This window comes from Pecten maximus, chromosome 17 (genome assembly GCF_902652985.1).
Source record: "Pecten maximus chromosome 17, xPecMax1.1, whole genome shotgun sequence".
NCBI classification, from domain to species: Eukaryota; Metazoa; Mollusca; class Bivalvia; order Pectinida; family Pectinidae; genus Pecten; species Pecten maximus.
The window spans coordinates 15582923-15608253 of record NC_047031.1 but is presented as its reverse complement, the minus strand read 5'-3'; the positions used below and the strand labels follow the sequence as shown (position 1 = coordinate 15608253).

General features: G+C 33.5%; 1 long non-coding RNA gene across 2 annotated transcripts; it reads left to right on the top strand.

Moving 5' to 3' along the window:
- The first annotated feature begins 737 nt into the window (after positions 1 to 737).
- On the top strand, positions 738 to 12927 carry LOC117315005. Of its 2 annotated transcripts, none has more exons than XR_004529661.1 (11): positions 738 to 944; positions 2464 to 2498; positions 2885 to 2947; positions 4104 to 4538; positions 4850 to 4923; positions 5281 to 5399; positions 6252 to 6351; positions 6694 to 6799; positions 7609 to 7667; positions 11281 to 11756; positions 12331 to 12927. It is a non-coding gene; the product is annotated as an uncharacterized LOC117315005 (long non-coding RNA). The 2 variants fall into 2 exon arrangements; XR_004529662.1 differs by lacking the exon at positions 738 to 944 and adding an exon at positions 1237 to 2144.
- The last annotated feature ends 12404 nt before the right edge of the window (positions 12928 to 25331 follow it).

Below are 25331 nucleotides of genomic sequence, written 5' to 3'. Positions count from 1 at the left end.
TTTTCATTCACTTCCGTGGCTTACTGTGCCAGCCCCGGGGTGGGGGTTGTACACGGTGACTACAATATACGTGATCTAAATATATAGATCTAAACATTTGTTTGAAGTCAGACTTACAAAGCATACGTTTTGGGTAACGGTGCTAAACTCAATACTGATATGTTGCCGCCGACGACGGAAAAGTGACGTCAAAGTCTTTTTTTGTGACATTAAAAAACTTAAACCTGTATACCGAATAGCAACGACAAATGGATGAATTGATGAAATATAGAATACAAATAATATACAATGCAAATTTAAACATACTGAATACAAATGGGAAATATACAATATAAATGAAAACACATTGAGTTTAAATACTAAATTACTGAATAATGCAACGGTTGACAAGCCATAGCGATGACAACGTTGAATATTGGTCTAAATTTCTATCAGTCTTGAACTAAAAGGAAAATTATAGTTAACAGGAACATTAGGTAATTGTTCCACGGTGACGGACACAAAAATTACGTCATATATAGTAACGGTTTGAACCATTCTGGGCAGGAAGGACTAGTACTAACGACGGACTGGTTTGGGGCATCTGGAACTCCTTGGGTAGGTATAGCCAACCCGAGGATGATCCGAATGTGGTTTGGAACAACTATAGGGGCCGGACGGGAGAGTCTGTAACGACTTTGGTCGATCGACCATATATATATATATATATTATAAGCTTAGTGGCTTTTGGTGTTAAAATAGAATGATTTTTTGCTATTAAAACTGCGTTTTCCCCTCGATGAAGGACAGTTTGTGCTCCTTGTAATAGCAAGTCACTCCTGATGGTATACGTTATTGGAGGTTATTTCCCCTCGAGGTGCCCCAAGTGTCCAATACTGCACGGGTTTTCACAGAGCCAAGTCAGTTTTCCCGCCACCGTCAAGCGAGAAGGACCTATCGTTTCGGTAAGATACTTTGATCGACATTTTCTCTGTTAAACATGTCTATTAGCCATTAATTAACTGAATTCACACATTGTTATCCTTCATTTCAATAAGTTGTTTTCTCAGAAAGCGCATGAATGCCGAGTTGTTGAATATGTGTGTTCCCGGCATTTGTCTTAAGTGTCTGCATATTTTCCCTATATGACCCATTCTATTGACCAAGCTTAACTCGTACCAAACGAAAAAAGCACGTAGGCCTGTTGACGCCTAGTACGATAGACTTAGATTACTCGAAAAAAAAATTTTTTTTTTATATTTTCCCGCCAAAAAAGAATCTGCCGAAAGCATGCAACTGTCGAAATAGCAACTTGAAAATATGATGAATCGTCTTAATTCACAGGCGTTTGAAGTTCTGACTGTCAAATGAGATATAATACCATATGAAAAATAAGGGTATTGGCCAACTTGGAGGCTCAAGCGTGACCGCACAAAAAATAGCAGCATTGAATGTCATGCGCATGCGTAGAGAAACCTATAGCTACAAATGTAGTTACAATACATATTAGAATCGCACTGGGGAAAACCACCAACTTTCGTATAATGCACAAACTTGACTGTCAAACCTCAATTGTGGTATAGTTTTGTTACTTAAAAAAAAAGCAAAAAATCACAATGAAAATCGAGCTTATAAATACTCGAAGCAGACTGTTAACATGTTTTGTTATAACAGCGATATATATCTGTATACCGTATTTGACCTAATAAGGGCACCCCTACCTTTTTCAAGGAAATAACTCTTTCGACTGAGTGTCAAAATGGTGTTCAAAAATAATAATTCATGTGAAAAATTTTGCTACTTCGTGTTCAATTTTCTTCAGCAAATTAAGTAACATTAATACAAGTTTTCGCCACGTTTTGTGTATTTCTACAGATGACATGTCGGTGCAAAGAGCAACCGAAACTAAACACACAAATAATAACTTCCCATCTTTATTTGAAGTAAAAGTATTCTTGTTGATAAATAACTTGTTCAGGACAGAAAGCTAGTAAAAATACATTGTAAATCAATTATTGGGTCAAAGAAAACGTCTGATATGATCTGGGAAATCACCTGTGTCTATAAATAGAAAACAAAGAATTCCATTTGAACATGAATGGTGGAACACGTTCTCTGGTCTAAAGATCAGCTGTCATGGTTTACAAGTTTACAGGAATATTCAAGTGATGTTTTAAGCTTAATATATGATAATGAATAGATATTTTCATCTGGAATATTTTTATATTTAAAACATTTTTTTTTAGAAAATATTTATCGTTTCCACAGCCTTGCGTATTCTGCTATAAGGTATAGTTTGTTTCATAAAACTTCAGAATAACTAATCTTAATAAGGGCACCCCCACTGTCAATTACCCGCGCCCTGCACAAATACGGTATATTTTTATTTACAAATTATGAATTACAAGTTGGGTTAATTTAGTCTGATGACAAGCTATTCAATTGTAATTCTTAACATCACTAATTGGCCTTTAATTTTTGCAGGTCCATGACGGGGCGGAAGTCTGTCAATGGTACTGGTAGGTATTTTAATTATTTTGTTTCAAAATATCATCTTGGATAAATCTGTAGGGTCATAAATTTGTATTATCAATTTATAAAGGGATATTTTGGTTCAGTACTCTTTCTTGAAGCAATTACTAGTACAGTCTAAGGTCATTTGTTAAAATGAAAGGGTTATAGAGCTTTTTATTTATAAAATAATTACAGGGCTATTTGTTTATTGTACTATTCTATTTCGATTTTCAGTTTGCTACAATTTTACGTTTTTACTTTAACCCCATATTTTTAGAAAGTAATCATTTTAAGATTAGAAAATAACAGATTGTATATATTAATTGTCAGAGAATGAAAGATTTAAATTTTACTTAGATTAGAGATTAATCAAGTGTATTATTTTTTTCAGGATGGACATTAGGCCCTGCCGTCCTGAGGCCAATGTCAAAGCCAACTGACCCCAGACCATCGGGTAGATATATTTTATTGCTACTAGTTAATTTTGTTTCTTAGACTGGCATTTTGATTATACTAGGTATTTTGGTGTTTGAATCTTGTTGATAAGGTATTTTGAACTTTGACCTACATAAAAAAATGGGTTCAATTTCTTAAACTTGTTGGAACTTCATTAATTTAGGGTATGGCTTGACCTAGGTGAGGCAATGTCGTGTACCAAAGTAGGTCACTATGACCTTTGTATTGACCTTAGATTTCTATTAGATATTTTTTCTAGATTGCCATAAGTATAAAGGTCATAGTTGCTGTGTATAGCTAAATTTTCAATGTTCTTGTTCCTCGAACTTCTTTGTAGCCAATTTGCATCAAACAATGTTCAGTTTTGTTTTAAATCATGCACCCTGTCCATCTCTTTAAAATTAAATACTGGTCACCAGTTGCTGAGTAGGGGACATTTCAGATTCTTAAAAAACAAAACCACATACTGGTACTTTAATTTGTTAGCATCAAAGCACTTTTTAAGTAAATAAAAATGAACAAACAGTGAATTGCCATGTTAATCTCTGGTAAGTTTCCATTAGTAAATTGCAATGCTATAGTGATGGTTCAGTGTTTTTCCTGCCTATATAACTGAGTGCGCCAAGCAATCCCATTCCCAATTCGTATAAGCATTATTTTTTCCCAAAAACTTGAAAATTTCCAATTATGACGACTTTTCAAATCCGGAAAAAAAATTCCCAGTTTCGTTTTTTATGAAGTTTTCGCACCAAATCACAGTCGGAATACCTCGGATGTGCTTCATATGTGGTGTTATCACATCTGAGGATTCCGAAAGTGATCAATCTATGTCGCAGTAATGCTTTATCAAAAAGAACACAATCTCGACCATGCTGTCACAGTTCCGTAAAGCTTAATCATTTGATGAGTGTGGTTGGGTTAAAAAATTTCCCAATTTATTACCCGTTTGCACTAAAAGTTTCCCAGTTTGGCAAATTGAATTTTTCCCAAAATACCCAGAAAAACACTGTGGTATATCACTATAGTTAATCAGTATTTTCTAAAATTGTAATAGTATTGCAGTAGTTAAAAATGCCCGCAATAGTTGGGCCTAGTCAATGTTCTATTCCGGATAAACACTTCGTAAACCCAGACCATTTATGTTTCCTTGATAGGACTGTCCACAGGCAAAAGGACGAGATCCTGGTCAGGATAGGTGGTACTCCTAGCTCTGGTTGGGTGATCTGGTGCTGGTGGTATCTGGAGCTCAATAGATTTATTTCAGTTCAGCACCACTTCTCGTTTCTTTTGCAGTAGTTTTTAAGCCAGGAAATATCATTGATGAGGTGCTAGGCCTTTACGGCTGCATGTTAGGCGAAATCATGATCCCCTCCATGATGGACCCTAAGGGGGGCATGTGGCTGTCTAGGTTCTAGTACTTTATCACTGATATTTCGGGGTTAAATTCTGTTGTAATTGGGGCGGGTAAGGGTAGTTGTTCTGCAATAAGTCTCTTGTAGTAAAAGATACTCCGGTGTTGGAAAGTCTGATTGGGGTGAAGGGTCAACTTATTCTGTCTGACAGAAAAGCGAGCCCCTCGGTCAAGGGAGGTAATGAACAGATCTTACTACAATTTTTATTATAGTTAATTTTTCGTTATAATTTTCTCTATTCCAATCTGTTGAACAGCAAGCCCTTCCGTCAAGGGAGGTAATAAACAGATCTTAATGTCATATTTATTATTAATATTTCATAATATTCTCTTCCAATCTATTAGATGAAAAATTATTCAGTAATTTTAATACTTTTGTTAAAATTCAAACATCAAAAATTCCACTTTAAATTCTGATGTTTTATCATTCCTCTTATGAGACAAAAAACATTGCTAAATACGTAAACATGTTATCTTTACTATTTTCAGAACGGGGGACGTGCCTAGAGGTGGCATCAGGAGCCCTGCCAGGTCTCGGAAAGCTGACTGTGCTCACACTAGCGGTATAAATAGCAGTATAATAAATAATTTGAAAGACAATATTACAATGGTTACGATTTCATAGTTTGTAATTAGACAGTAGTATTTTGGTAACAGATTTGGTCTAGGACAAGATAAATTCTTACTACATGACATAATTGTGAAAGGTCATGTCTAGCAATATTGAGAGAAAATAGTACTAGCTGTTTATTTAGTATTTTGTAATGATTACATTTGGGACACATTAATAATTTCAGCACAAGATACAAAATTTTCTGTATAAATGTGACTTTTTTTGGTGAAAATGTGAAGTCTTTTTTTAGATAATATTTTGAATGGTCAAGATTACCAACCCTAATCCATTCAATTTCTGTTTTTAGGGAGCAGTGTAGAGCCAGTCATCAAAGGATCTTTGTCAACAAGGCGATAAAGACCTTAAGGATGGACAGAGTGGCAGTAATCTGTTTATTCCATAAAGCTGTGGTTGCCTGGATCTAAGGTACATACTCCTCTTCACCTATGATAAATATATATATCTGGTTAAAATATATTTGCCCCAAATTATTATAAATATTTGATTTTGATTATGAATTATTATAAATGTTTAGATTAGGATATAAACCTTATAATTATAGATAGGGGGGAATGATGACTTCAAATTAATGATTATTTAAAGAATGTTTGTTTGCTTTGCATGTTTTTGATAGTTACATGTAGAATATAGTTTTAGTTGAAAAACACTTAACCTATAAGTAAGAGTTTATTTTTTAGGCATTTTTATTTCAAAGAGCAATATTATCATAACCTTTCTTGCAGCAACAGATTATGATAGATATTAGATTATGGAAGAATAAAGACATTACCATACCATATATAGAAACAAAAATAACTTGTTACCATGTAAAGGGAGTTATCTCCCCTTTATTTCATTTTTGTGCATTTTATAACATTTTCTTGGAGTCATATCCAAATATTCTGTGCTCACAGGGGGGATAACTCTTACAAGCAGTATTTAAATGTAGGACAAATCTTCTGTTTGATTGGAAATGTTTTGCTCTGGAGGTAGCATTTTGTGAATTTCATATCCAACAAATGCTGTACAGATTAACTTGTTTCTGTTTACAAAACTAAATCTCCAGTTAAGTTTAGCAGTTTTTGTCCTGTATTTTACTTTGGCAATTCCTGTGAAATTGGTGATTTAAGTGGCTTTCAGAAAGATTTTCCTCTGCCCAATGAAGATTGCGTTTTAAAAGTCTTATAAAACAATTTGATGAACTGTTGAGTGCATTGCTATAATAATTGTCAATGTGTCGTTGAGTTGGTTTGTATTGTTTACCATTTCTAATTCCAGCCATCAGGCTGATGGATAGGTCCAGAGCAAGCCCAAGCACCTGGATGTGGTGCTGGAGCCCCTGTCGGTCTCCGAAAGCTAACTGCTTTGCACACTTGATGTAAGTAGTATACATACAATTAAGGAAATCTATTTTTTTAGTCCATGTTAGAGTGAGGAACAGTTATACAATGCCATGTGTAATGTTTCTATTTGATACTGGATTATATGGTGATTGATCTCATTAAACATCAAACTTGATCGGCAAATAATAACTGTTTCTGTAATAGTATACATTTACAGCAACGAGTTAAATTATTTTAAGGTGTAAATGGCTCTTTATTCTTGCATTGATTCATTCATTATTTAGAAATGAAAATCAAAATTAGCCATGTACTGAATTGTTAAATGGTGGAATTGTTTTGATGTTATTGATGTGAGCACAGTAAAATTCTTGTTCCAGATTCAGTGTGGGGCAGTCCAATAGGATCAGGTCACCAAGATCCTACGGGTGGGACATAGTGGCAGGACTATAGTCTCCGTAGAGCAGGGCATGTCCATATGGCAAGGTAAGGCTCTAATGAAATATTGTAGTAGAATTATACACAGCAAATTAAATCCTAGTTTCCATTTCATATAAGTTACCTAGTTGAGGTATAGCCATCTTTTAAGATTGTTCAGTTTGAATTGCTTAGTATGTGGATGTTTGTTATCAAGTTTATATTTGGTGTGGCTGTCTGTTATCCAGTTAATATTTGGTGTGGCTGTTCGTTACCAAGTTGATATTTGGTGTGGCTGTCATGTTATCCAGTTGATATTTGGTGTGGCTGTCTGTCATCCAGTTGATATTTGGTGTGGCTGTCTGTCATCCAGTTAATATTTGGTGTGGCTGTCTGTCATCCAGTTAATATTTGGTGTGGCTGATTGCTATTCAGTTAATATTTGATGTGGCTGTTTGTTATCCAGTTAATATTTGGTGTGGCTGTCTGTTATCCAGTTAATATTTGGTGTGGCTGTCCTGTTAATATTGTCCTGGGTGTGTCTATAGGATATCTTGTTAATATTGCCATGGCTGTATGTTGTCCAGTAATATTACCCTAGACGACTTGCTATCATTATTTCTTTGATTTTGACAATTGAAGGACTGGTGTCATACGTTTCAAACTTCGCCTGTAGGTTCCCTTTGAATATTGAGTCTGATGAGGAAAATACAATTGTTGATTTTGTCAGTTGAAGTTTGTTACAACTTTATTCCATGAAGATTTTGATCAAATGATTAGTAAACAAAGAGAAAAGCATAGTAGTTAGTAGTTTGCCTTTGTTCTCATGACCAGCCTTTACTACTCTGTGCTAATTTTAGTTTTATTTCTCTCAACAGTAAGATGTGCGAGATCCACGCTTTGGCTGCATCACAAGCATGAGTGCCATGTCCTTCAGGTAAGGCTTAGACAGTAAGATCTAGATAAAAATAGAGGTATTTTAAGTTTTAAGTATTTTGAAGTTTTAATGCTGCTGTGTCGATACTAATGAGGATACAACTTATTTATGATCCTTATGACAAGACCTTTCTATTGGTACTACATTTGCTGACCTTTGACCTACTTTTTAAAAACTTTTAACCTTGGCCACATGATACCATATTTTTCTGGGTATTTCCCCATTTTTTGGGAATAAACTCGTCCTCCATTTTTTATAGCCTGTACAATATACAAACCATAGACGATTATCAATACTATCGATGAAGCTTGTGTAGTCTACCATAATAGTGCCAGTCATGCTAGTAAACAGATATAGGTGTTCTGTAAAATATTTCTTGGTGCCTTGTGCTACTTGTGTGAAAATAGAACATGAATGAAAAAGAATGGTTCATATATTTCTATTTGTCTGTGACTGAACATGTTTTCCAAACCTTGTAAATTTTTTTTACAATTTTACTCGTCATCTGTAATTTGTTATCGGAAGATCTGAATGGAATAAAATAGTTTGGTCATAGATCATCAATGTAGCGAGCTATCTTCTTTATTTCTAAGATGGCGCCCAAAATTTCTCCTCATTTTCAGTGCACTAACCAGCCCCCTGGGCTTATACACAGTAAATACGGTATTATTGACTATGAGATTGGCCTTTCATATTTGATGTTTTCCTTGTGACAAGACATTTCCATTGGTGCTACATTGATGTACCTGCTGACTTTGATCTGACCTTTGACCTACTTTTAAAAATTGAATTCTCAATTTCAACCTACATTTCTTCTGATAACACTTGTGAATTTTGATAGTTGGATTTTTATACCACTATATCTGACAGGTAACTTGATGAATTTTTCTAAATATTTATATGTAGGGTCTTTTTGCTTCATAATTGTACATGTTAATTAATTATGGCCCTTTGCAGGTTTATTAGCTCACCTGAGCCCAAAGGCTCATGCGAGTTATTGTCATGGAGTAGCATCCATCGTCTGTAAAATTTCCTCAACTGATATTAATGACTAGTAACAGGTCCTCACAAATTCAAGATGGCCGCCATGACTGCCATCTTTAAAATCATTTTATCTTTTAACTCGAATATTCTTAGCTTCATAGTAAAAAGATTTAGTATGAATGTTCAAGTGACATTTCCTAACAATACAGTTATTTTATTATATGGAATAGAATATCTAGAAAGTAGTGGATTAGGATGACTAATTACTTAATTTCAAGTGTACTATTGACATGAAACCAGAAGCTATTTTAGAGAAGTGATAATATTTGTAATCAAGCTTTGGTTTATCAAATTAGTAGCTGTAAATTTCTGAAATTAATTCTCATATTTGGGTATGGATACTGTCAGAACATGTACACCCAGAAAACTAAAATCCGTGTGTATATCAATCTTCTACTTATTATAGTGCATGTAAACTTCTTATACTGAAAAGTTACTTTCTTTCGCAATAGTTGTAACCTTATACTCGCAGAGAAACTGCAGATAAAGACAGAATTATATTCACACAGAAAACAGATAAAGACTGAACAATATCAAAAATTATTTGTTTTTAATGAAAATATACTGAAAGTCACAAAAGTGCATGGAGCTAGAATTTTTATCAGGGTTAGCAAAAAAAATTGAGAATTTTACAAACCTGAATTTTAAACACATTGAAACAGTTTTTTTTTTAAATTAGAAAATTTAAATTCAAATCTACATGTAATGTCTTGTCTTAGTTAGGTTAAGAGCAATAATTACCTAATCAGGTGAGCATTTAGACTTATAGGCCTCTTGTTAACATTGAACCTTGTGAGCATAATTGCATGAATGTGAATAGATTTCTATGAAATTTGGTATGCTGTAAGCTTCACAACATCTTGAGTTATTTCAACATTGGGTTGCAATAGTTACAGCCCTTTGCAGTTTAAATCAAGGGTTGTGAGTGTTAGTCCAGTAGCATACCTTGATGAAGTTAAATAAGACAAATGACCTTGGCCCATACAGGTACCTTCAAGGTCACAAGGGTCATATATATACAGTCAAACCTGTGTATAGCGGATACCTGTCCATAATTGACAGTGCAAAGAACCCCCTATGAAAATCATGTAAATATGTTTATAGTTGACACAATTATAATGGTGACAGTAGACAATTATTTTATTTATGCAAATTTGAATGGATGCAACTAGCAAGTACATAGTTTAAATTGTCAGCCACCACTTTCTTTGGGTATAGTATATATTAAGGAAAAAGTTAGATCCGGATTCAAGTATATTTTTTCTTCAATGAATGTTATGTACAAATAAAATCACTACATGGATTTCGGAAAATATATCTGTAATGATTAATAAACTCTGAGAAGTCATAATCATTAGAGAGATATGCACTTTTTTCATGTTTTTTATTGATGGTTTTTTGGTACATAATGAACCTTGTGTATGTTAAATTATAAAAAAAGATATTTCAAATATCATAACAAAATATCAAAATTGAAATTTTGTGTTGGATGGATCTTGAAAATTAAGTAATAATTTCTGTTATCTTGTTTTGTTAGTGTTTAAATAGAAAAAGTCAGGAGATATATACAGTAAACGGTAATCAAACTATTCCTGCTTGGTTCCTAATTTAACTCATTAAACAAAGTAATCCTCTATATAAAGGATACCTTTCTATAAAAAAACACTTTTTTCCATTGTCCCTTGGGTGTCCATTATACTTAGGTTTGACTGTATGTTAAATATTGGTTTCTAAGCAGACAGTGTCTTTATGCTCACATATAGACCGAGCATATAGACAAGATCTCGGGTGACTAATAAGGCCTCTGGGTATCGTTTCATAAAGCTTCGTTACAAATTTTTGCTTAAGTCAGATTTACAAATTACTAAGCATTTCACAAAACCTTGCGTAACTTAAAACCATATCCACCGCATCGCAACTTACGAAAACAAGCATGCCCTATGGAATAGAAAATGACGTCTTCCTCAATAACAAATCAGCATAAGAGAACTACTATGCCTTGTGCGCGATTGTTTTGAGGTGGAAACTGGGTTTTGAATGTAGACATTGTCATGAAACTACTTGTACGCATATTCGCAGGCTGTGCCAACAGTTAATATATTTTAAGAACATTCAGTATATCTATGGGCATTGAGCAAAATCTGTGAAAATTGTGTTGTTACTGTTTATTTTACCGTATAACAAACAATATGAAATAGAAAATTGCAAAGAAAATTTGATCTATCAATAATACGGTTGTTTTGATGGAACAAAATAAAGTTCATAGTCTGTGAATGTGACTCTGGAATAGGACCGGCGTACAATTTTAACCTAATAAATGTCGTCCTTATATACCTCCAAGTTAGAGAGTGGTATATTTTTACCAAGAGAACATATGGTTTTGACGCAAGATATGAAAAAAGTTATGAACACCTTTGTGAAACGCACTTATAAGAACTTTGTAAGTTTTGCGTAACTTTTTCGTAAATACCTGCGAACGTTTGTAAGTTACGAAGCTTTGTGAAACGATACCCTGGACATTTGTTTTATTTTCAAGATTTGAAAATAACATTGAGAATGTTATTTGCAGGGGAATGTCTAACGTCAGGACATTCACCGGGTCAGGGTTCCAAAGGGAGCGTGATCTCACTCTGGATAGATGACATAGCAATGGGGATCTTTGTTATCTCAAGATGGTTCATTCATTTCTCAATTCGTTCCGTCCCTTCCTTGACAATGTTTAACTCATGGCACAGACATGAATCTGGTACAAGTTAAGCAATACAGCATCATGATTGGAGCGCCAGGTCTGTGTGGTCCAGGCCTGGTAATCCAATGGACCACCATGTGTCAGACTGTTATTGCTTGTAAATCTTGTATAGGGTGATTGTTTGTGTCTTGAGTTGAATACTTGGAGAGGAATGGACGGATCTAGTTGAGACTTGAATTAGCCATCTTGTGATTTCCGATATCTTTATTGCTTTGAAGTCTATTTGGAGTCAAGGTTGCGTAAACTTGAAGAATCCTGGCTATAAGGATGGACTGCCATGCCCCACCAAACCCCAGGTGTGTATTGCAACATAACGATCAATACAAGGTCAAAATCAAAACTTTGTTTGCCCTCAACAGACTGACCCACAAAAACGGGCCAAAATTTGTTTCATTTTAAATACGGGATTAAAATACAAAAATAAAGAAGAAAATCGGGACCTGAGAATTTATATCAAATAAGTGATATGCAAATAAGTGGGCTCCTCTGTATTAGCGTTTAAAAAAAAGTTTTTAGTAAAGTCCCTGGGCCAAAAAATGTATTCCCATTTACCTGTCCAAATAGGAAACTGGCAATCCTCCCATGTCAACTTTTGTAAGACCAATCACTCACTTCAAAAATAATGACGCCACACATTATAACAAATATCCTATATATTTTGTGCAGTTTCAGAGAAAAATAAACTCAACATCTTGCTAGCTCTTATTCTCTTATACTAATTTGAGGACATTTCTTGGAAGGGATAAGTGTATTGTTAGCAGCAATTAATAGTAAACCTGTAAATGCTGTATCATACAGTGTATGTAATATTTACAGTGGTTCCCATTTACTGGGGTTGGTCTAATAAAAGCTATTATATCTATTCCACAGACGGGATCGGACGGGAACGGACGGGATCGGACGGGATCGGACGGGATCTGACGGGAACGGACGGGACAGACGGGGTCGGACGGGACCCAGACCATCTTTTTCTTTTTTTTCCTTTTTTTCTGTTTCAGGTGGTTCTGTTGAGGAGGCCTCCCCGTGGCAGAACTGGTAACAGCTTAAAGTGTTTATCTGCAAATAAGCCCATGCCAAAAAATTAGCCATTCCCCCACCAAATCATTTTTGCAGAATCATTGATTTTACCAAAAAATAAGTAATATAAATATGTACTCCCAAAATTTTGATACTAAACTTAAATGCTAGGGCAAGGGATTTATTAAAGATAAATACGGTACACATAAATGTATGTTTATGTGGGCTGGCGAACATCCTCATTCTGTACATGTCTCCCCTTGAAAGTATGGAAATATTTTGTATTTGTACCGGTCTTTCAACAATTTCTTGTCTGGGTAATTACTTCTAAAAAGTGTATATATATATATATCTTTGCAGAACTAGCTGCTAGCTAGGTCACTGTGACCTTGATACAAAGGTCAAATAAGTGAATTTTTCCAACAGTTTCTTGTCCAGGCTTTATCTTTTAAAAACCAACAAACCCTTGCAGAAATCTTCACAAAAAATAATGCTGTACACCTTTATCACCAAATGAAGAACAGGGCTTTCTTTCTGTGGATGAGTTACATTTTTATCAATGTTTTGAATCTTTTTATGCATTTTCATGAGATGTAGTTGATTTCCTGAAAGGAATTTTAATTTGACATTTTTTGTTTCTTTTGCAAAAGTGTTTGCCCTTTGTTTATTTCAAGGCACCTAGCAGCTTCATTTTTGGACCTATTTCCTTGGAACTTTGTAGGCTTTATAATCATGATGTACTTGTATAGAGCATTTTGACTATTTTTGCAAAAGTTATTGCCCTTTTTTATTTTTTGTGCTTGATCTTGCTCCAGCCTATGGTCCTTTGGTTCCAATAATTTCTTGTTTTGGACAATAACTTCTCAGTAACTTTTAATAGCCCTGTAATCTTCCGTAAACTGATCAAGGCTGATGTTAAATAAGGGGAGACATGTCCTTTCTTCACAAACCTCTATTCCCATTTTTTTAATGCTCTCCCAATTTCTAGCAAAACATGTATGCTAGGTTGTACCTGAAATTTTCCTTGTTAATAAATAGATTGAAAACAACATGAATTTGTTATTCATTATCTCAAGGTAATCTCCATCTATATCATAGATATTTGAAAGAGTTATTGCCCTTTATTTTAGTAATTTCCTGCACTAGTGGATTTTAACAATACATTCTACAAACAAGGCAATTTTTATCCTAAAATTATCATTATCGTTGGTAGTAAATATAGCAAAGTAGTGATTTTTTTATATACATAATTATGAGTAATCGCCCATCCAAAACTTAATACATTGTATAATGTGGATACAAATATTAAATGCAGAATTGTGTGTGATGCCATCGAGAATGTACAAAATTTATTGAAAACTTTGTGAGGATATACTAAGATAAACATGAAACGGCAATAACTTTTTCAAAGAACAGTAACATTTCTGGACATATATTGTGATAATACACATGTTACGGACATAATGCCATTATATCTAGAAATTGTAGATGTTTAGCCCTCCTTTAGATTGAAAGGTGTGAGCTATTCAAATCCTTTTGTCCATGGTTCAATATAGGTCTCTAAACACTTTGTGGAATTTTGAATGATTACAACAACAACAACAACAAAAAAATGGCCGATAGACGGCCATCTTGGATTTTGACGGTTAAAATTTATGGATACATTTTGGAAAGTTCATATGTACTATGTAGGTTTTCCATGTTATCGGAGGTAGAGGGGAAAATTAAGAGAAAAGATCTTTTCATGGACCATTCAATGGTGAGCATCGGCCCATCGGTTAAGGAGGAGTTGTCCAGACAAAATGTATCTACAGATGGACGGACAGACAGACAACCTGATTCCAGTATACCTCCCTAACTTCATTGCGGTGTTATAAAAAATAATTTTGTTTTTGAAAATAAACACTTGTCCACAATACCAGAGATGTATACATCAGCAACAATCTTTGCTAATTTTTTTTTACTATATTCATTTTAAAAGATAGTAAGGAATAATATCATACAAGTACATATACATACCACGGTCACATCTTATTAGTTTGTTTGTTTGCTTGCTGGGTTTATCGCTACGTGAACAGCCAGGGTCATTTTGAGGAGAGGTCTCCTTGTAGTAGCTGGTGACTACCTCTCTGAACAACATATAGAAGGCCTGCCGCACGCCATCCAGAGCAATAGATTAAGTGCCTTGCCCACGAACACAACCACATGCACATCTTATTGAGAAACACAAAAATGCGGGTATACATATCGAAATACATTTGTCAGATGTATGTGTCCAGTAAACATTTTGTTAGCTCTTCTGAGCTTATGTTGTCACGTCGGCATTGGTTTTTCAAATGTAAAGATTTTGGTGCAAGTGTTAAAAGCCATAGCAATTTATGGTAATTTGGTCCCTGTGGGGGTTAAACAAAGATTTTTTGGGAAATTTGGACTTATAATTGTACTAGGGTGCTGATATTTGGTAATATATTTATTCTTAAATTTATTTATTTTTTAGATATATTTGGTTGAGAGCAACTCTGAAGTTGCACTATCCCTTCTTGGAGTGAAACTGAAAAAGAAAGAAAAACTGAAAATGCTTGCATTAGACAATTTATACCGGTCCACATTTTTTAAGGGAGACAACTCTCATTAGGATATTTTATCAAAAAAATGAAGAAATAGGTCCAAAAGCAATAACATTAACAATCTGATTAAAATCAGCTGTTACATACCTGACTGACGTAGTGCATAGTAAACGTAGCCATGTAACAGCTGATTTTAATCAGATTGTAACATTAATACAGCATAGCTTGTCTCACGAATGTTTGTCAATAAATAATTTACATATACATATGTATATATGAATTGGTATGGTTTTGAGAATTGAATTGCATGAATACACAAAACACAATCTAACCAAGTAAACAATATAAATATTAATTCAATTTGCGGAACCATACCAATTATATATATTTTAAGTATTTATTGACAAACATTTGCGAGACGAGCTATTCTGTTCTTGAACAGCTCTTGTTTTTTTGTTTTCTTTTGAATACAAATTTATTTGAAAACATTTTCTTTATCCACTTCATAATGGCTTATGTCGTCACTCCGGCGTTGGTTTTTCAAATTTTAATTTTTGGTGCAAGTGTTGAAAGGCATAGTAATTTATGGTAATATGGTCCATGTTGGTGTTAAACCTCCTGCCAGAGTTTTTTGGGGGGGAAAACCAGAATTTTCAAATTTTTGGACTTGGAATATTCTGCGTTAAGTTTTTGGTGCGAGTGTTGAAAAGTTTAATAATACATCACTTTATAATTGTACTAGGGTGCTGATAATTGGTAATAGAGTCCCTCTTGGGTTAAACTATCCCCTGCCGGAGTTAAACTAAAAGATTTTTTGGGGAAAAAACCAGAATTTTCAAATTTTTGGACTTAGAATATTTCTGCGTTAAGTTTTTGGTGCAAGTGTTGAAAGGTATTAATACATCACTTTATAATTGTACTTTGGCAATAGAGTCCCTCTGGAGTAAGACAATCCCTTCTTGCAGTAAAACTTTAAAATCTGTTTTCTTTTGTTTTTGTTTTTAAATCTTTGGACTTTGTGTTAAGTTTGTGTTGTGTGTTTACCCCCTCCCCAGGATTTTGGTAAAGCACCTTAAGACCCTTCCATCTATGAAGAGTATTTGATTCTACCATAGTAGAGTAGAGTATCGGAGTAGAGAAGAAGATTTTTGAAATTTCAGTCAATTTGACCCTTTTTGGCCCCGCCCACCAGCCCCTGGGGGTCAACCAGGGCCAACATGTACATAAAGTCAAACTGTAATCCCATGCTGATAATTTGAACCAGGGCCAACATGTACATAAAGTCAAACTGTAATCCCATGCTGATAATTTGAACCAAGTTAGAATGAATTCCAATAGAAATCCAACAAATAATAGTCAAAAATGTGATTTCCCTATGTAAACTATAGTAAAGTTTACCCCCTCCCCAGGGGCAAACGTGAGACCCCAGGGTCATGAAATTCACAATTTTGGTAAAGCACCTTAAGACACTTCCATCTATGAAGGGTATTTGATTCTACCATATCTGAGAGTAGAGAAGAGGATTTTTTGAAATTTTAGTCAATTTGACCCTTTTTGGCCCTGCCCACCAGCCCCTGGGGGTCAATTAGGGCCATCATGTACATACCATCAAACTGTCATCCCATGCTGATAATTTGATACAAGTTAGAATGAATTCCAATAGAAATCCAACAAATAATAGTCAAAAATTTGATTTCCCTATATAAACTATAGTAAAGTTTACCCCCTCCCCAGGGGCAAACGTGAGACCCCAGGGTCATGCAATTCATAATTTTGGTAAAGCACCACAAGACCCTTTCATCTATAAAGAGTGTTCGACTCCACCATATCTGAGAGTAGAGAAGAAGATTTTTGAAGTTTTAGTCAATTTGACCCTTTTTGGCCCCACCCCTCAGGCCCCACAATTTTGGTTGACCTTCAGCCATAGAAACTTTCTGCCAAATTGCATTGAATTTTGATTAGTGGTTTTGGAGAAGAAGTCGAAAATGTAAAAAGTTTACGGACGCACGACGACGTACAATAGGCGATTAGAATAGGTCACTTGAGACTTCGTCTCGGGTGACCTAAAAATGTGAAAATGCTCACAGTAGACAATTTATACCGGTCCACATTTTTCAAGGGAGACAACTCTCATTAGGATAATATTTTGTCAAAAAAATGAAGAAATATATCCAAAAGCAATGAATTACATGTGTAACTAATATATTCATTTAATCTACAACAGCATAGCTTGGCTCCCGAATGTTTGTCAATAAATAATTTATATATAAATTGGTATGGTTCTGAAAATTGCATGAATTCACAAAAGCAGAGACATATATGTATATATCTGACAAAACATAATCTTGATAAAGTAAACAATATAAATATTATTAATGCAATTTGCAAAACCATTCCAATTAATATATTTTAATCATTTATTGACAAACATTTGCGAGACGAGCTATGTACTGTTCTCCAACAGCTCTTGTCTATGTAGTATTATTCAAAACAATTTATAATGAATAAAACTCAGATTTTATTTATATGTTCCACTGTAATGTAAGCTTTATCTCTCTTATATCAACTTTAAAAAAAATATTGCCTTTACAAATCCAGCTGAATGAATGCAATGAATATACTTAAATTAGTGAAAATCAAAAAACAATCTAGCTAAGCTAAACTTTTAACAATAAATGTTCAGGAATTTTAATAAACAATGTAGTTATTCTATTATTTGAAGAACTACTACAGGACCAAATCGATGAAATGACAAGGGCCCTTTCACCTGAGTTTTGAAATATTTCGGTTAATTTGATCCTTTATGGCCCCATCCATAAGCCCTTGGGGTCAGTCGGGGCCAATATGTGCATACCATCAAGCAGCCATCGCAAGCTAAATGTGTTAACAAGTTAAGAATTCCAATTGAAATCAAACAAAAGATAGTCAAAAATGTGATTTAAGAAATAATTGACGATGATTCATGTATTGTTGCATGATATACAACTCTGACACGGACGTTTTGCAATTAAATTAATAACGAAGGCCACAGGCCTGAGTTATTAATTAAAACTGCAAAATATCCGAGTCTCGGGTTGTATATCCTGCAACAATACACGAGTCAAAGTTGATTATTTCTATTCCACCATGTACTGTTTAGTTCTGAGATCTACCTCTTTCTAAAAGAAAAAAAAGAAATCCCGGGAAAAGCTTGTAATTTATTTCTTGAGCGTTGGAATATTTTGTTGATAAAATATACATTTCTTTACAGACAAAACAGTACTACAATGAAGAACATCTATCATATCGCATTGATTTTGAAAAAAAAGGGAGGGGGGGGGGTTGTTTAAAAAAAGGGCCTTCGTAGGTTTCGAACTTGCGTCGTGATGAAAAGCTTAGAAGACACTAACCAATTAGACCACTCGGCTACAGTAACTGTATTACATAACATTTGAAATATTAGTCAAAATGTTCTCGTCATTTATAGCAATTACTTGTTGCAAACAAAGAAATAAAAAACAAATCACCCATTTCCGGCAGATATGTGTAGAATGTTGGAATTTGTAGCATAAACCATCTACTGCTTGCACTATCAATATATTATTTTGGTATTAGTGTACCAAGGTATTGCCTCACAACAAATTCAGTAGGTTAATTCACCAGTACACTGTGTGGATACATATATTACATAATCATTATATTTATTTTATATATCTGATAGCAAAGATGTAATCAACACAACAAGTATTGTTTGCTTATGAGTGTATATATTGAAACAAATTTGTGCAAACCTTACAATCCATATAGTATGGAGTTACTTCCCCTTTAAATATGCTAGAGGTGTAAATGCCATTTCTATTTTTCAATATAAGCCAGTTACCATTTTATGTTATTAAAAATAAAACATCATTATCATAGTCACAAAAATAGTATTTGGGTGAAGAAGAGTACTCGACTTCAAATTACATTACTACATCTTGTTCAAATTTAAGGACCTCTTTTTCAATTCTATTTCAGGAGCTTGTGGGACGTTTAAGGACATTGATGGAAGTAAATCAGTGTAGGGCTGCAGAGATTGAGAGGTGCCGTAGGAATGATCTCCAAAGAGTTGAAGTGTCTCGGGAAACACTATTTGGAAAGATATGAAGTCACTTATAGAGCCACTGCACTTCATTCATGTCGGGAGGAAAATTGCGCAGTTCAGGAATTACAAGTACCAAGAAAAACAGAACAAGAATTCACAACAAAGATATGCAAGACAATCAAACACAAAGACAGAGTTTTTCTCATCAATACATATCGCCTAATTATATATATAACCCATTCGAAAAAAATTTATTAGTCCTGTACAATGTCTTTCTTCTATCAAGTTCATGCTACAACTGAACTTCTATACTACATGTCACTTGAACTTAATACTTGTGCTCAAGGGCTCATCTTGTCGAGGGAGTGTGTCATGTGTCAAAAGTAGGTCACTCTGACCTATATTTTTTTACTTTTGACCTACAAGATAAAATTTAGTTTAAACATTATTTTATTAAACAAGACACAATAACATTACATATACAGAAAATTGCAAATGGGATGGGAAAACAAGCTTAAAGCTTATATTAATTCCTTTCAAGATAAAATTTGTTCAGGCTATATCCCTTACACTGTAAATCAACGGAATTAATATTTAAGAGTTACTTATTGGTGATGTATCTTTAACAATTAACCGAAACGAAAACATTTTTAAGGTACTCAAAATGATTTAAGAATTAAATTCAATATATTTTTTTATGTTATTGAGTCATAACACGAAAAAAAAATGGATTTTGCTCGTTGGCCAAGTGCATAAGGTGTTTGACATTTTGCCTAGTCACTAGTCCTCCACCTCTGGGTCGCGAATTCATCGTTTGAATTCCATGTGGGGCTGTCACCAGGTACTGACCAAAGGTGTGTTTTCTTTAGGTACTCTGGCTTTTCCTCCACCTCCAAAACCTGGCACATCCTTAAACAACCCTGGCTGTTAATAGGACGTAAAACCAAATACATGTAAACCAAAACAGTACTCTAAATAAAGCGGTTTATGATTGAAGTACACTCCAAATGGTTTGTGCTATGGCTCAAAACATAAAAAAAGAGGTTGGAGTTTATCCTTATAATTTATTTTTTTCTGCATAATCCCTGAAAAAAATAAAAAATACACTTTCATTGTCAGACTCTTTCCTCTCAGAAATCATTAGGCAGTTGTATTAGCATATCAAAAGCGATGTTACAAATGGTGACACCATTTTTTATGTTATCAGGTGATAACAAAAACTCAGTGTCCTCCTTTACCTTAGGTATATCATGTTCTATCTTCCTTTCAAAGAAGGTACTTACCAACATATTTAACTACATGTATATCTGAAAAGGTATGCAATTATGAAAAGCAAATTAGAATTTGTGCCTTTTTTTTGTGACAAGTACGGTATGAAAGGTAACCTTTATAAAACAAAGACCATTTAATTGTGTTCAGAAGAGGTGGTATTTTTAAAAGAAATGAATGACGGTTTTATAAAGATGAATGTATTGAAATTGTCAGTTTTTAGCCCACCATCATCCATCAGTCCGTCCGTAAACAATTCTTGTTATCGCTAATCCTCAAAAAGAACCGAAGGGATCTTTCTCAAACTGCATATGTAGGTTCCCCTTGGTGCCTAGTTATTCATATATTGCATTTTGAGAACAATCGGAAAACAACATGGCCGACAGGCAGCCATCTTGGATTTTGACAATTGAAGTTTGTTATCGCTATTTCTTAAAACGTACTGAAGGGATCTATCTCAAATTTCATATGTAGGTTCCCCTCAGTGCCTTATTTTGCATATTGGGACCAATCCGAAAACAACATGGCCGACAGACAGCCATTATCACTAAATCTTACATTTTATAAGGTTCCCCTTGTTTGAAAAGTACTAGTGGGCTCTTTCTGAATTTACACAGATTAGTAAGACTTAGAGTTTATGTTATAGTAGTACTGCTGACTTCTGGTTTCACTTCTTGCTTTATTTATGCGGAGTGGAATATTGTGAAAGTATGCATGGATGAAAAGGAAACAAATGTGCAAGGTGTAAGAGTACAGGTAAAGCAAGTAGAATATGATTTAGGTATAGTCGAAAGTGTGTCATTTCTTTCTCTTTTTCTTATTTTTTGTTTGATCTCATCTATGTTTTTCTGTGTTTTTTTTTTCCTTATGTCTATCACTGCTTCATTTCCTTTTCTTCTTGAGTGTCAGATTTATTACTATTCTGCTGCTGGCAAGGGCTCCGCTAGAGCTCCTGCCCTCTCACGTTGTCTTAGGCTGTGTCACATATATGGTCAATGATTCTAATAAGATAAACGGTTTAGATATGTAACTTGTTGAGTGTATAAAGATAAATCAGCAAACTGTCAAGGTCTAGGAGATAGACATAAAAGAAAAGATGTTTTTTCTTACTTGAAAAATAAGCATTATAATATTTTCTGTTTACAGGATACACATTTCACTCCTGAACTTGAAAATATAATAAGAGCAGAATGGGGTTATGACTGCTATTTTAATTCATTCAGATCAAATGCACGGGGGGTAGCAATTTTACTCAATAACAATTTTGAAGTAAAAGTATTGCAGGTAAAAAGGGAGTTGTCTGGTAATTTTTTGGCACTGGATATGAGGATAGAAGGTAGAAAAGTCCAGAATTTTATGAAAACTTAACTGAAACTATTAATCTATTTGGCAACGATTCTTTTATTCTTTTATAATATGTGGTGATTTTAACTTAGTTTTGAACCCTACAGTGGATTATGATAAAAGCTATAAAAATATAAATAACCCAAAAGCCAAGGATAAAATAATTGAACTGATAGAAGAATTGGGAATGGTAGATATATATAGAGAACAGCATCCAGAAAATAGAAGATACACCTGGAGGAGAAGTAATCCTGTTAAACAAGCTAGGCTAGATCTTTTTCTTATTTCGGACAATTTATTACCAGGCATTCATTATTCAAATATTGAACCAGGCTATAGAACTTCCTGTAATTGCTTTAAATTTTAACGAATTCAGAAAAGGAAAAGGATTATGGAAGTTTAACAATTCACTTTTACATGATTTAGATTATTTAGAACTTATAAATAAACTTATTTTAGACATTAAAAGACAATATGCTCTTCCAGTTTATCATTTAGAAAACATCAGCAATATACCTGATTCTGATATACAATTTATGATAAGCGATCAACTTTTTTTGGAAACGCTTTTAATAGAAATTCGAGGCAAAACCATTTCCCACTCGTCATATAAAAAAAAGATACAGAATTTGAACGAAAGTAGACTTATAGAAACTATACGTGAACTAGAAGATAGTAATGAGGTTGATATAGACAGGGTGAATGAAAAAAAACAAGAATTACAAAATATAAGATTGAATAAATTAAAAGGTAGCTTAATTCGATCTAGAGCTAAATGGGTAGAAGAGGTGAAAAACCAACACATTATTTCTTAAATTTAGAAAACAGAAATTACACCTCAAAGTTAATACCAATGATAGAGAAAGAAAATGGTGATAAAATAACTAAACAAGCAGAAATTCTCGATGAGGTAAAACATTTTTATAAAAAATTGTATACAATTGATCATTATATAGAGGATATTCACCTAGGTGATTTTTTTAAAAAGATATTGATATTCCAAAATTAACAGAGGCACAATCTAACAAATTAGAAGGTATAATTACTCTTAATGAAGCATCAAATACTTTAAAAGCTATGAAAAATAATAAAAGCCCAGGCTCTGATGGGTTCACTGTGGAATTTTTTAAATGCTTCTGGAAACAGTTAGGTACTTTTATAGTCAGATCAATTAATTATGGGTTCAATCAGGGTCAATTATCAATTACACAAAGACAGGGCATAATAACATGTATACCTAAGGGAGATAAGCCTCGACAATATCTTAAAAACTGGAGACCAATTTCTTTACTCAATATTATTTATAAAATTGCATCAGGATCAATAGCTAACCGAATAAAAATAGTTTTGAACAAATTAATTCATACTGATCAAACGGGTTTCATCTCAGGACGTTATATTGGGGAAAACACTCGAATTGTTTATGATATTATGCAATATGCAGAAGATAAAAATATACCTGGAATGTTGTTGATTATTGATTTTGAAAAGGCTTTCGACTCTGTTTCTTGGAAGTTTATTGATAAAGTTCTCGATTTTTTTAAATTTGGGGAAGATATTAAGAAATGGGTGAAGGTTCTACAAAACAATTCAAGCTCAGCGATTAATCAAGGGGGAAATCTGTCTCCATTTTTTGAAATAGAGAGAGGCTGTAGGCAGGGGGACCCAATTGCACCATATATATTTATAATGTGTGCTGAAATCTTAGCTATTAGAATAAGGAACAATAATAATATAAAAGGTATTGATGTTGATAATATTCCTATTTTACTGTCTCAATATGCTGATGACACTTCACTGATCTTGGATGGAACAGAGGAATCCCTTAAAGAATCTATTGATGAATTAAAATCTTTTGCAAAAATATCAGGATTGAAAATAAATGTATCTAAAACCCAGGCTATTTGGATTGGAAGCAAAAAATATAGTGATGAAGTTGTCTACCCTGAACTGAATCTACAGTGGGGAAATCAAACATTTACACTTTTAGGAATCGAATTTCATGTTGACCTTCATCGAATACCTAAACTAAATTATGATAAGAAATTAGTAAAGTTAAAGGCACTTATTAGAATTTGGGAACGACGAGTCTTAACTCCAATCGGTAGAATTCATATTATAAAGGCTTTATTAATTTCTCAGTTCAATCATCTCTTTATCTCTTTGCCAAATCCAGATGAGAATTTCTTGAAAAAATTAAACACAGAACTGTATTGTTTTCTTTCGAAAAGTAAAATAGATAAGGTGAAAAGAGATGTAACTATTAAAAAATACATTGATGGGGGGCTAAAAATGTTACATGTGAAGTCATTCATTGAATCTTTGAAGCTAACATGGTTAAGGAGACTTTTCACAAGTTCAAGTAAACGGCAGTTAATTCTTAGATCTTTTGTTGATGATCACCTTATGGCTAACTGTGGGATGGAATATATCTCAATATGTCACAATAAATGTAAAAATCTATTCTGGAAAGATGTCTTTAAAGCATGGATAAAACTATCTAATAAAAACTACTTATATAAATCCCCAGATATGTTGGCTAAAACACCAATTTGGTATAATAAATTAATTAAAGTAGATAATCAGAATATTTTTTTATCAAGATTGGTACAATAAAGGAATTATTGTAATTAGTGACTTAATAAACAAAAACAATAATTCATTTTACTCCTTCGAAGAATTTCAACGAGTCTTTGATATTAATACAAACATCCTTAAATATCGAGGACTTATCTCAGCTATTAGAAAACATATTCAGAAACAGGAATTATCATCTCCTATCTACCCATTTATACCAATTGATATGGAAATTCTTTTTCGCAGTAAAAAGGGAACAAAAGACTTTTACTATTTACTCAGTAAAAATAACATAATATCCACTGGAAGAAAAAAATGGGATATCTTCAATTTTGATAATGAAACATGGAGGAAAATATACAAATTGCCATTTTATATAACCAAAAATTCAAAACTACAGTGGCTACAATATAGAATTAATCAACACATCTTAACAACAAATTCATTTCTATTTAAGGCAGGAATAGCAGAAAATCCGTATTGCTACTGGTGCAAAACTGATATTGAAACAATAGAACATACACTTTGGGAATGTGATAAGGTGCAAGTTATGTTACAAAATTTTGAGTTTTTATTAGATTCTTTAATGATACCTTTCGCATATAATAAGGAAACTTTTATTTTTGGATTATATAATCAAGATGGAATAAGAACACCAATAGACAGTACAATCATTTTAATTATTAAACAGTATATTTATTCAACAAGGTGTCTACAAATTAATTTATCTTTGACTGGTCTCAAAAAAACTATTAAAGATCATTATGTTACACAAAAATATATTGCAATGGGTAAAGGGGACAAGTATAAGGAAAATTTTCAAAATGAATGGAATAAATGGCAAAAATTACTTAATATCTCTTAGAACTTCAATTTGCTGATTATTGTCCTTAGATTCTTGTTTACTGCTATACTTTGTAATGTTATATGTAACCAAAGTTAATACATATCATTGTTTCTATAAGATTTCAAAATAAAATTTTATTGCTATAATCATATGTGGTGACACTTGCTGACGACAATACATGTTTAAA